General features: G+C 39.3%; 1 protein-coding gene across 1 annotated transcript in view; it reads right to left on the bottom strand.

Annotated features, from left to right (window-relative positions):
- RNF207 (ring finger protein 207) overlaps nucleotides 1–12,287 on the bottom strand; it is a 1,144,530-nt gene that overhangs the window by 599,771 nt on the left and 532,472 nt on the right. The window lies entirely within an intron of this gene.

The raw sequence follows: 12,287 nt of genomic DNA, 5'->3' as shown, positions 1-12,287 counted from the left end.
GGTGGTGGAATGTCCAGAAAGTCATCAAAAATAAAAGTGCAGGAAAACTTGGGCAATAGAAGAGATGGATCAGGCTATGAAAGAAAACTGGTTTGCTAACAAAAATGCTAAGAGTGCAGTCACAATTGCCCAGAACAATTCAACAGAGATATTCAACCAGCTTCTGGATAATGGCACAAAGAAACTTTATCAGCTTGCAAGGCAAAGTATGCCAGTAACAACCTGATCCAAACCACAGGACAAAACACAGATGGAAAGAGTTATTCCAGTAGCTTCTGAACGCAAACAAAAAAAAAAAATCACAGAAGCTGTACTGCCCCAGACAAAGCCTATGATGAAGGAGGAAAAGGATTCCACCCTAGAAGAAGTAAGAACAGCATTAATGAAGATAAGGTCAGGGATTGCAACAAGCTCAGATGAGGGAATTGCAGATATGATCAGGATGCTGTTTGAATTAGGGGAGAAATGGCTCCTGAGGATACTCGTAGCAGTATGGAGAGGAAGGCATATCCCAGATGACAGCAGAGTGAGCATCCTAGTTCCAGCGTACAAAAACAAAGTGGGGCAATACAGATTTATCAAACTCCTGTCACACTGCATGAAGTGCTTGAGAGAGTGATTGATATATGTATATGGGGAGCAGTAGAAAGTAAGAAGGGAAATGAACAGTTTGGATTCAGATGAGGATGTAGCACAACTAACCAGATGTTTGCAGTGAGACAGATAGTTGACAAGAAGCTAGACTTGGAGGAAAGAGTCCAACTGCACATTCCTAGACTTGGAGAAACAAATGAAAAGGATCCAGAAAAGCTTATTTGGGCAGTCCTGCAATGGTCTGAAGGTTCAAAAATACTGGTAGGATTACTGCAGGCAAGGACCCGATAGCAAAACTACAAACAGAGAGCTCTCCTATGAGACTGGGTGTGCATTCAGGTTTCATCTCTGAACCCACAGCTGTTCATACTGGTGATGGACTATATTAGCAAAGAATTTAGAGGGGACTGCTCAACAAATCTGGTGTATGCAGACAAAGTGGGATTACAGGCTCTGCACAAGATCTTTGGCAGATGATTGAGGAATGGAATGCAAAACTGAATATATTTAGGATAAAACTGGTAGCAATCAGGAAAAAATCAGAAAAAGCTAAAGTCTGAGATAGAAAGAAAAATACTGGAGCGGGTTACACCTTTAAGTATCTGGGAGGGGTGCTTCAGGAGAAGGGAAGTCTGAATGATGACGTAAAAACTAGAATCAGAAGGGCTGCAGCTAACTGGCATAGAGTGTCGGGGTAGTGTGTGATAGGACAATACCAAAGAAACTGAAAAGTAAGGTGTACAAAACAGTGATGTGACCATTACTACTGTATGGTCCAGAAACCTGGGCAGTGAAGGCAGAGCCGTTGAAGAAGCTGGAAGTGATGGAGACTACGTGCCTGAGGCAGATGGTAAGAGAACTAAGTCAAAACAGAAACAAAAACAACAGCCTAAATCCAAAAAGTGCCATCAGCAGTTGAAATACTTCGTAACAAATCTTTTATTGTGAAGTGCTTTTCATCCGGTAGCTTCACCGGACTTCATCAGATAAACTTCCATTGCACTAATCACTGTTTGAAAACATTCCCCCAATTTAGTTTAAACAAATTTAGTATAAATGAACATTTGTCTTAATACTTCACATTCATCTTTAAAATGAATTTCTAGTGATATCATACTGGCAGCCCGTACCAATTGGCCTTTTACTACTTATTTTTTCTGATGAACGGAGTGGGAACTAGTAAAATGCAACATAGTGTTAGAATATGTCTTTTTCCGATGTATTTTTTGCTATGTAACAACATAAACTCTCATCCTTCACTAGAAGTACATCCAAATATGTAATACTTCTTTCTCCAAAAGAACTCGTGAATTTCAGAAAATTAGTACTCCTGTTAAATTTCTGTACCAATTCATTGGCTGCCAGGATGTGACCCTTAAATACATCGTCCAAAAATCGGGTATAACAGTGAATGTTCTTCATAGCAAAAATACATCGGAAGAAGACATATTCTAACACTATGTTGCATTTTACTAGTTCCCCACCCCGTCCATCATAAAAAATCAGTAGTAAAAGGCCAGTTGGTACGGGCTGCCAGGATGGTATCATTAGATAGTCATTTTAAAGATGAATGTGAAGTATTAAGACAAATATTTATTAATAGGGGGTATCCAGATGAATTTGTTCACAACACTGTGGTAGAATTGCAGGAAAAACAGTGTAAAGGGATCTATAATCCTTTATTATGCCAACAAGCGAGGGCAGGAGGTAATATTATACAGGACGACATGAGTGTTAGTACCCAAAATATAACTTCTGATATTCCCATTATTAATAATGTTAAACTGGTAGAAGAGAATTTTGGACTTAAAAATTATGGATTAAGCTTCATTACACAAATTAATTGTGAAGCTTATTTAATTAGAGAAATTATTGTAAAAAATTGGAAAATTTTTACTACAGATGAGGAGTTTTTAACTAGATTGGGGGTAAAACCAGCAGTTATTTTTTTAAAAAAAAGTTAAAAATATTAAAAATGTAGTAGAATGCAACAGGAAGAAATTTGTACAAACACCAGGAATGTTCAAATGTGAGTCCTGTAGTATGTGTAGACATATGGCAATTGGAGCATCCTATAAGACAAGGAACAAAGTTTATAAGAATGATGGAAGATACAACTGTAATAGTAAATCAGTCATTTATGTGGCCCAGTGTCAGTCTTGGCCAGCATTTTATGTGGGCAAGACAGATAGAAAATTGAGAGAGAGAACATATGAACATATTTTAAGCATGAATAAAATGAAACTTGATAATACATTAGCCAGACATGTATCTGTGAATCAAGGCCATACATTTAAATTTAGAGTTATTGATCAAATAATAGGGGATGATAGAGGGGGATGCACAAGCCTATTAGAAAAGCACGGAGTGATATGGCAGTTGCGTTTTGATGCTAGTAGATGGCCTGGTTTAAATAAAGTAGTGTCCATCTCTAGTTTATTAAAATTAAGAAGTCTAAATAGATAGAGTGTAGGGTAAGCTGTAGTAGTAAATCTAATGTTTTCAGATATTTTATGTGTTATTGTTGTAACTAAATGACTTTCTTTTGCAGATTGTTATGTGTCTGCACATCCCGGAGGTAGTAATTTTCCTTAGTGTAAAATAGTTATTACGTTTGCTTAAAATTTGTAAATTAATAAGTGTATTTATTAGGTGATTTTAAAAGGTAGTATTATATGTAAGGATGTATGTATTTATGTAATTATTTTAAAGTGTAGATAACTTTTTAATGTGGAGCAAGCAAGAGAAGTTAATAAGTTATATGAACAGAATTGGGTGCTGCTAATTGACTAATTGACTGAGTGGGAGTGTTTTCAAACAGTGATTAGTGCAATGGAAGTTTGTCTGATGAAGACCGGTGAAGCTACCGGCCGAAAAGCGCTTCACAATAAAGGATTTGTTACAAAGTATTTCAACTGCTGATGGCACTTTTTGGATGCAGATGGTAAGATACTCATTGTGAGACAGATGAAGAGATAAAAACATCAGAAGCCAGAGTAGGTCCAGTTCTAGGGAAGGTCAAAGAGAATAGGAAGGCAGAAGACAATATGGTGAAAAAGATCTATGAGAGACAGGAATGAGGCAGGAGAAAACAAGGACATCCAGCAAAGAGATGGATGGACTGCATGAGAGAATACCTGCAACAGACAGGTATTACCATTAAAGAAGGTAGGAGACTCACTTTGAATCAAGAAGGACAGTAATAGTTGATGAGATACTTTTATCCCATGTAGAAAATGTGAAAAGGGTGGGTTCATGATGATGATTTCCTGTACAGCAGGAATGCCACGTATCTTACAGATTTACAGCAGGAATGCCACATAGCTTAAAGACTTGCCTGCTGGCTGTAGTGCCATAGTGTTCTCCACTGCTCGGACTAGAGTGCCCTGTTCCCAAAGTGAACAGCACTGCTTCCTGTTGTCTAATCAAGACTGTCCATTTTCCCATCCTAGACTTCGCCAGTTTCTGCAACATTGTTAAGCAAACACTATTTAAACCCTATTTAAATAGCCCATTAACTATTTGTTAACAGGAACTTACAGGTACACAGTGCAGCAGTTGATTGCCTTTTAGCTGTTCTCCCTGTAGGGACACCCCCCCCAGTTACCTGGCCCTTCACACACAGCTCTGCATGGCCAAATTTACCCCCCCAAAGGACCAATCACAATACCAGTAGATTGCCAGGCACCCGATATTACTGCTGCACAGGTTAAAACAGCACTGTCCAAGGCCAAGAATACAGCTTCTATGGGACCTGACAATATCCCTGGCTGTGTTCTACATGAACTACAGAGTGAACTGGCACCTCACCTGTGTGCCCTGTCAATCACAGCCTCACCACAGGCTTTGTCCCTACTGAATGGCACACTACTATAGTCATCCCTCTCCACAAAGGAGGAGCAACTACAGATTCTGGGAACTATCGCCTCATTAGCCTGGTAAGTCTGATATGCAAAGCTATGGAACGCATCATCATGGACCTGTAAAACAAGGATATAGGGAATCTCCAAACTCTGGATCCCACACAGTTTGGTTTTGTGAAGGGTAGATCATGCTTGCTCAACTTGGTTGACATCTTTGAGTCAGTCACCACAGCTGTGGATGAAGGCAAGATGGTTCATACAGCCTACCTTGAGCTGACCAAGGCCTTTGATACCATTCCCCACTCAGGAATCATAGAAAAACTCACTAAGCTAGGCATCAACCCCTATATCACTAGGTGGGTTGCAAACTGGGTCCTCTCCTGTTTTGTATCTACTTCTCTGAAGTCCAGGCCAACACGAAGGGACTCTGGCTGACAAAGTTTGCAGATGATTGCAAGTTGGAAGCCATTATTAACTCCCCAAGTGATGTTGACATCCTACAGAAAGGCCTCACTGAGACCAACAACTGGTGTCAGAACCACGGTCTTAAGCTTAATGCCAAAATATGTGTCGTCATCCCCTTTGGGAAAAACCCAGTTCCCATGAATTACCACATCAATGGTAGTCCACTGAACACAGAAGATGTTATAAGAGATCTGGGAACACAGGTTGACAGCAATCTCTCTTTTGACCACCACATTGCCACTATGGTCAGAAAGTCCTTCTATGTGGCACATCTCATTACTAAGGGTTTTGCATCCAGGAAGAAAGAGGTCATTGTCTCCCTCTACTCTTCCCTCATTAGGCCAGTCATCGAGTACAATGCACCATTTGGCATGTACCTCATTAGACACCTGCAACAACTGAAGAGGCCACAAAAATACCTCACAAAGAGGATCCTAGGCCTTAAACCTTGTCCTATATGGCAAACTCAAAAAACTCCAACTATTCCCTGTCTCATATCACCTACTTAGAGGCGATCTCTGCTTGACTTAGAAAGCCATGTCTGACCCAGCTCTTTTAGAATGGCTACATCTAAAGAAATCCCAATCCCTCCACACCACATGCTCCAGAGACCTCAACCTCATTACCACAATCAACAGAATGTGCTGGAGGGACAGGTTCATAACACAGAGACTGCCCATGCTATGGAATAGACTTCCCATACATGTCAAACAGAGCACCTTACTGGCCCTCTTCAAGAGAAATCTTGATGAGTGGGTGGGAAATAGAAAATTCACCCCAGGGATCACTTCAGAGGCACTTGGAACTAAGGTCGGGTGGCACGATGCCAGGGTAATCCTATGGGCTAGTCTTGTAAAGGCTCCAGGGCCATTAGCCTAGTACACACCTATGAACTTATGTCTTGCATATTCATTTGCTGTCTCTTTGGGTTCAAATAAGGATCTTTAAGGAGTACCAGAAACTCACTGACTCCTGGCTGTTCGGCTTAACTCCTCAGCTTTGAGATCTCACAGTTCTGCACGAGCTCATGACTGACTCCCATTTAAAGGGAGGTAAGCCCATGCCCTGCCACCACCAGGGTTGTTTGCTTTATACAAGCCTAATCTAACCCACTTAATTCATGTTGTCTAACACACCATTCAGCTACTCCCTCTGCATACCAAAACCTAACTTTCATGCCACATTTCACTGTGGTTTACTAGGTAATTAGACAAGTAATAATGTCACTCTACCATTACATCCTGTAACTATTAAACTTCCATGACAGCAACACAGTTATTAATATTGTACTACTTCTTATTAAATGTGCTGAGGCAAATACACCTATTCACAGTGTCACCAATGTAAACACTGTGCCTTTTCAATTACATAAAACAATGTCAATACTTTTCAGCACACTGAGGCAACCACATAAAAAATGAAGAATTGTGCAAAATCTTACATATCAATCTACTAACTTCTATTAAAACATAGGATTAATATTAGCATAACTTTGCTTCTGTTCACAACATGCAATATAATTCATAAAGAAAAACATACATTTTAAATACAGCATGGGAGCAGCTCTCAATGCAAAGAAATCTACATTAAAACAATCATCCTCAGTACATGTAAAACCCTACAAAAGAAGCACTGCTTTAACAAAGCATGCCAAAATCCAATAAACAACATCTGTCTGAAAGTCATCTGTCTCTTACTATAGCAAAAACTGACAACATGTGTGTAGTATATTGAAGATTTACCCAAGGTTGGTATGGTTTAATCACAAAAGTAAAGCCAGAGTGATTAAACAAAGCCAACTGTAGGTAAATCTTCAAAATACCACAGCACTGAGTCAGCTATTGCTATTATACAATGACATTATTTAAGAAAAAAGTACTTACTTGTCTTAAATAATGCCTTTGTATGATGGCAATATAGTGAACATCCTCTTTCATTAGATACCCTGCTGCTTTTTTTGATGTACTGTGCATACGTATGGTACTTATATTCCCATGCTTACATGGTGCATCAGTGCTTTGGAAAGGAAGCAATGGAGGAAGAAAGATCTCCCTTGCTCCTTTTTTTTTTTTTAAATAAGGTTGAAATTCAGACACTTTAGAGGTACGAGAGAGACAAGATGGAGAAAATACAAAGAAATCAAGTATGTTTCTTTAGTTTTGAATAATGTACGTGATTTTGCTAGTATTTTCTATGGCTGTCTCATATTTCCAGACTGTCCAGATTTCTAATTTTATTATTATTATTTTTTTTTTATGGTGAAGAAAACTTAAAAAGTTATAGCATATATAGTAATAGAAAAAAGTCCAGGTGACTGGAATTTATTCCATGGGTAGATGCTCGAATTACAACAGGGATGCTGGCTGGGCTGAGCAATCAGCGTGCTCGTTTTTGAATGTTAATGCCCAGTCAGTGCATAATATCCATTATTCTATATTCTACAAACCTCTTCTGTGACAGCATCCTTCTACCCTACATTCCACTACAACTACACACACACACACACACACACACACACACACACACAAATTCACAATGTTTTCATATAATTCCCATATTAATATCGAACACATTTGCATTATCATACCGCTTACTTCTTCACCATAACAGAATACTGATAATAACTGTACTCTACGTACATACGAGCGGCCATTCCCCTATTCACCTTCATAATCTTAGTTTGTTACTCTCCTTCTGCTACTCTCTGTAGCTGTTCATAGCAACCCAGCTACCATAATTAAAGCTAACTGTGATTATAGCCCATCACCCAACCTGCCCCACCACTTACCCAAAACTACTACAGTTAGGAATCATTGACTGTGAAACCTTTAGCAATACATTAGATCACATGCAAGTATGGCTAACAACAAAATAACAATGAGCCTTCTGCCTTCGCTGAAACCTGGCTAAAGCCTTACCCCAAATGAGTTATCCAGCTCCTAACTATTATTTCACATAACTTGATAGACCAGAATTCCAGTTATATGGTTTATTATCTTATATTTGACAAGCAGAAGGTCAATTCAAAAAATGATCACAACCTTTCCCCAAAGGTCAGCATGCCGAATACCAGCATACCCAACAAAAACATTGAATTTCAAAACTCCCTACTGCTCTGGGCCCAGAAACAAGCACTAACATGAGTCTGGATGGGGGCAAATTTGAAAAGTCGGTAATGTCGGTTTTCAATATTTTGACTGTCAGTATGTGGGAATTGTACGGTTTGACTCAACTGTCTGCATGTCAAGCAGGTGATGGTAAATTGCTATATGCTACTAACCAAATCCAGCATAGATCATGCCATTATAATCTCCCTGGAAGGACTCAGGACCAAATAATGCTAGTTAAGCACAATCTACCCAGAAACAAAGAATTACAGAATGTTCTGCATGTAATAAGAATGGGCACTGTACATAATGTTGGAAAGCAATCAAATGAGAAATGTTGTAAGCTGAGACTATACTTGTAACTCTTAAGCACAAGGTGAGAAGCTCAAATGGATTATTAACGCAAACCAAGTCACAGGAAAAGAGATGAGTCAGCCACTAATGCTGTGGACAATGCTAAACATACTAACAGCAGTGTCCATTAAAAGCCCTTTTATTTTATAATGATTAGAGTGCAGTGCATGCATAGTTTTGATCTGAAACCATGCTTGGTTGAAGCCTACACAACTTTGTACAGTACACCACCTCAATTTCCATGTGATGGGCACATCCATGTTCTGAAGACTGATTCAGTGATATCAGGAAATGCACATCCACTGCATGTATTCAAAAAAAACATATGGCTCCTCAGCACACACTCTAAGATGTCTACTGCTGCATGAAATGAAATATAAACCCTGCAGTTGTATGAAGACTTCTTGCCTTAGATACATAACTCTTCCATCTTACTGCACCCATTCTGAATGAAGAGATGTTAAGATTTATGTTGTGGGTATATCAGGACTAGCCACAGCTGGTTTGCCTGCAAGTAAGGTGTCACCAACCCATCAGTATTAATACTGAACAGCTGAACAGTCATAAAAACTTTACAGGAAAATGTGAGAGAAATCCATGCCACTTACAGACATATATAACTTAAAGGACGCATATCAAGATCAGTTTGACAAAATTAGCAGTTTAGATGGAATGGGTGCACGCACAACCAATCATTAACCTAAAATAAAAATGTGGTATCGCTGAGAACAGATGTTTTGGAATCTGGTCCCAGTAGAACGCCAGTCTATACATAGCCCTTACACTGAAGTAAGTCACTTACCCTGACAGTATGCCTTTAAGAATCAGGGCAGACTTACACTGAGAGCAACCATTTTGGAATCTGGCCCACTGTAGCTAGAATTAAATAAACTTGGCGAAGTTGGTGTTTTGTTGAAACCAGAACATAAGGGTTGGTTTTCCAGATTTGTCTAAAAAGGATGGTTCCCTGTGCAGACACATGAACCACATAAAACATTCTAAACAGATCTCCATTCAAAATGTCAACTGTTTTGGAGTTTAACCCAAATTTTCAAATGTAAATGTATTCAGTAATATTGATGCAGAAATTGAATATTGGTCAATACATTTTTATGAAGAATTGCAGTCTCTGACAATATTTTGCACTCCATTTTGAGGATATCATTGAAAAGAATTTACATTTTTAGTTGAGCATATTCCAAGATGTTTCTATCTCCAATATGGATCAAATTCTAGAGGGCCTACATGGTGTAGTCTGCATGGTTAGTGATTTGACTGTGAATAAAACAAAGACTATGTTCAGTCTAATGGTGAAAGCTGCCACAATGAGAATAGTACTGGAAAAGCTCACCCAGACTCTGGCACAGCTTGCTGTGAGAGAAAGGTTACTTTGCTTTTGATTTCTTGTACTTTGTATGACTTTATTGCCTTTTTCTATTTTGTATACTGTGATTTGTTTTCTTTGCATTGTGTTTTCTTGTATTCTGCTTTCAACTGCATATTAAAACTTGAAAAGAGACCATAGCTGTGTCTCATTTTAGTCAGACAGAATTTTTTCCCACCATCTCACACTGTTACTGTTGTGTTCTTAAACACCACTGTCTTTCTAGCTGCTTGCCCCTTATGTTAATTTGACTATATATCTCCTTCCCTCTTTCCTTTACTGGCTGGTATGAGTAAGCACAAAACTATCATTTTGTGAAATCACTCCCCTTCAACTATTTAAATTTATTGGCCGTGCCACTGTATTCCACAGTACCAGAAAACAAAAGTGCTCACCCCCTTTCAATCTGTCTTGCCCTTTTAAAAATAGCGGCTCTGCACTTACACAGCTAAAACTTAACTTACCCACTTTCATATCTAACTGCTTAGTGTACTCTTGAGTGTGTAGGATAAACCATTTTTTCATCTAACCTTTAAATATCTATTGCAAGACCATCAGTTATTGGAGAGCCCACATACTGCCCCTCAGTAGTCAACTTGGAATTAGTGCTTCTGTTTTCTCCTGGTGAGAGAAGGAGTACAGGGACATTTTCTGGAGACTGCTGATCACCAGAAAGCATAATAACTGCTTTATAGGTGACAGCTTGGAATCTGTGCTTATATTCTGGTCCTGGTGAGAGAAGGAGCAGAGTCTATTGATTCCTGACTGTTTCTGATTGGAGAGTGAGTGCTTGTACTTAAAGTTCCTGATTGGTCTGGTTGCTGTTCAAAGCATCTACCAGGAAAAGGCTACAAGCCTACCTTGCATCATCTGCGGCAAGACTGTGGATCACTGAACAAGCTGTGGCCAGTTTATCTTGGGATTGGTGCTAACATTTTGCTTCTGGTGAGAGAAAAAGCAAAGGAGCATTGTAACCCAACAGAGTGAAGCTGTGGTGAGACAATGATTAGTAGTAGACAGGCAGTAGCCCTTCATGCGACTCCCCTCATTTCATCAGTCTTGACAAGCTAATTCTTTGTTTTCAGTAAGTACTGTTTGATTTGTTTCTAACTTCAGAATATCCACCTAAATACTTCATCCTTAATTTTTTAGGTTCTACATATTAGTTTCCCCTCAAGTGTTTGGCAGTGCTCTGTATAGAATCAAGCACCTTGAGTGACATTTTTCATATAAAAGCACAATTTAAATTTCTCCAAAATCTAGTTGCAAACAGGACAACTAGTTTGTAGTGACACGCACTGTCCTCATAGCTGCAAACTGGATACTCCTGACAGTGATTGATATTCTCACTCCAGCTGTCTACTCAATAAAAAAGGGTCTGTTGCCATGAATATGAACTTTCCTACTGTTTCCATTACCAGCGTAGTTGATATGGGCATCTTGAGGCAATGTAGAAATTGCCTCATGTTTACTGACAACCAGTTAATTCTCAAACAAACTGATATGGAATGTGAGAGATGTATTTACACAATGTCACTAGAGGCAAAGCTCTCACATAAAAGTACTCCTGATGTGAATAAGGTTGTCAGTAGTACACATGCTGCACCCATCATGCACAATTCAAAGCATACATATTGATCCACATATGCTGAGGCACTCAATTGTAACTTTCCTAAACCACAAAGAACTGCTAGACACATAACAAATACCCTCAGAAGCTCCAAATTCCCTCTACCAAAACAACACCCACATCACCACATAGAGCTACATCTCCTGGAGCCTGTACCTCTAAGCCCATAAGCCAGGCCACCACACAATCCAACATTCTAGTCATTGCAGACTCCATCATGAGGCATACTGATGTCCCTCTCACCAGGCTGAGTAAGGAGAAAGTCATGGTCAGTTGCTTATCAGGGGCTAGGATCCACCACATTATGCAGGCTCTCAGGTCATTGGACCACAATTACCAATATGACTCAGTCATAGTCCATGTGGTAGTAAATTATCTGAGATGTACCTCCCTAGACTATATGAAGAGAGAGATCATGGAGCTCTCAGAATATGTGTCTCAGGCTGGTATGAGCCTAGCATTCAGCAGCATTTTACCTTCTCCAAGGATGATGCCACAATATGAACAAATGATGATTGAATTTAATAATAGGCTTAATTTCTAGTGTCATTCTAAGGGGGTGCAATATCTGTCAGCATGGAAGGAGATGGTCAACAGACCATGCTGCTTTGCCAGGGATGGTCTGCACCTCTCCACTCTAGACTTTCAAATATTAGCTAAAACATTGTCTTCCTCCTATGTGCCTTTTTTAGGCAATGCCAAACTGAAATTACTTCCAACATAGCAAATCAAAACCAATAAAATCTAAAGGTATTACTGCTCAATGCTAGGAGTCTAAACAAAAAACTTCACTCCCAAGAAGCTCTCTTTACCCTAGAGAATGCTGACATCTGTGCAGTCACTGAGACATGCTTTAAAGCCACGAGAGCATGCCAACAGTGCTAGATTAT

Source organism: Protopterus annectens, chromosome 2.part1, assembly GCF_019279795.1.
Source record: "Protopterus annectens isolate FY-2018-M chromosome 2.part1, PAN1.0, whole genome shotgun sequence".
Lineage (NCBI taxonomy): Eukaryota > Metazoa > Chordata > Ceratodontiformes > Protopteridae > Protopterus > Protopterus annectens.
This window is presented reverse-complemented; position numbering and strand designations above follow the sequence as displayed.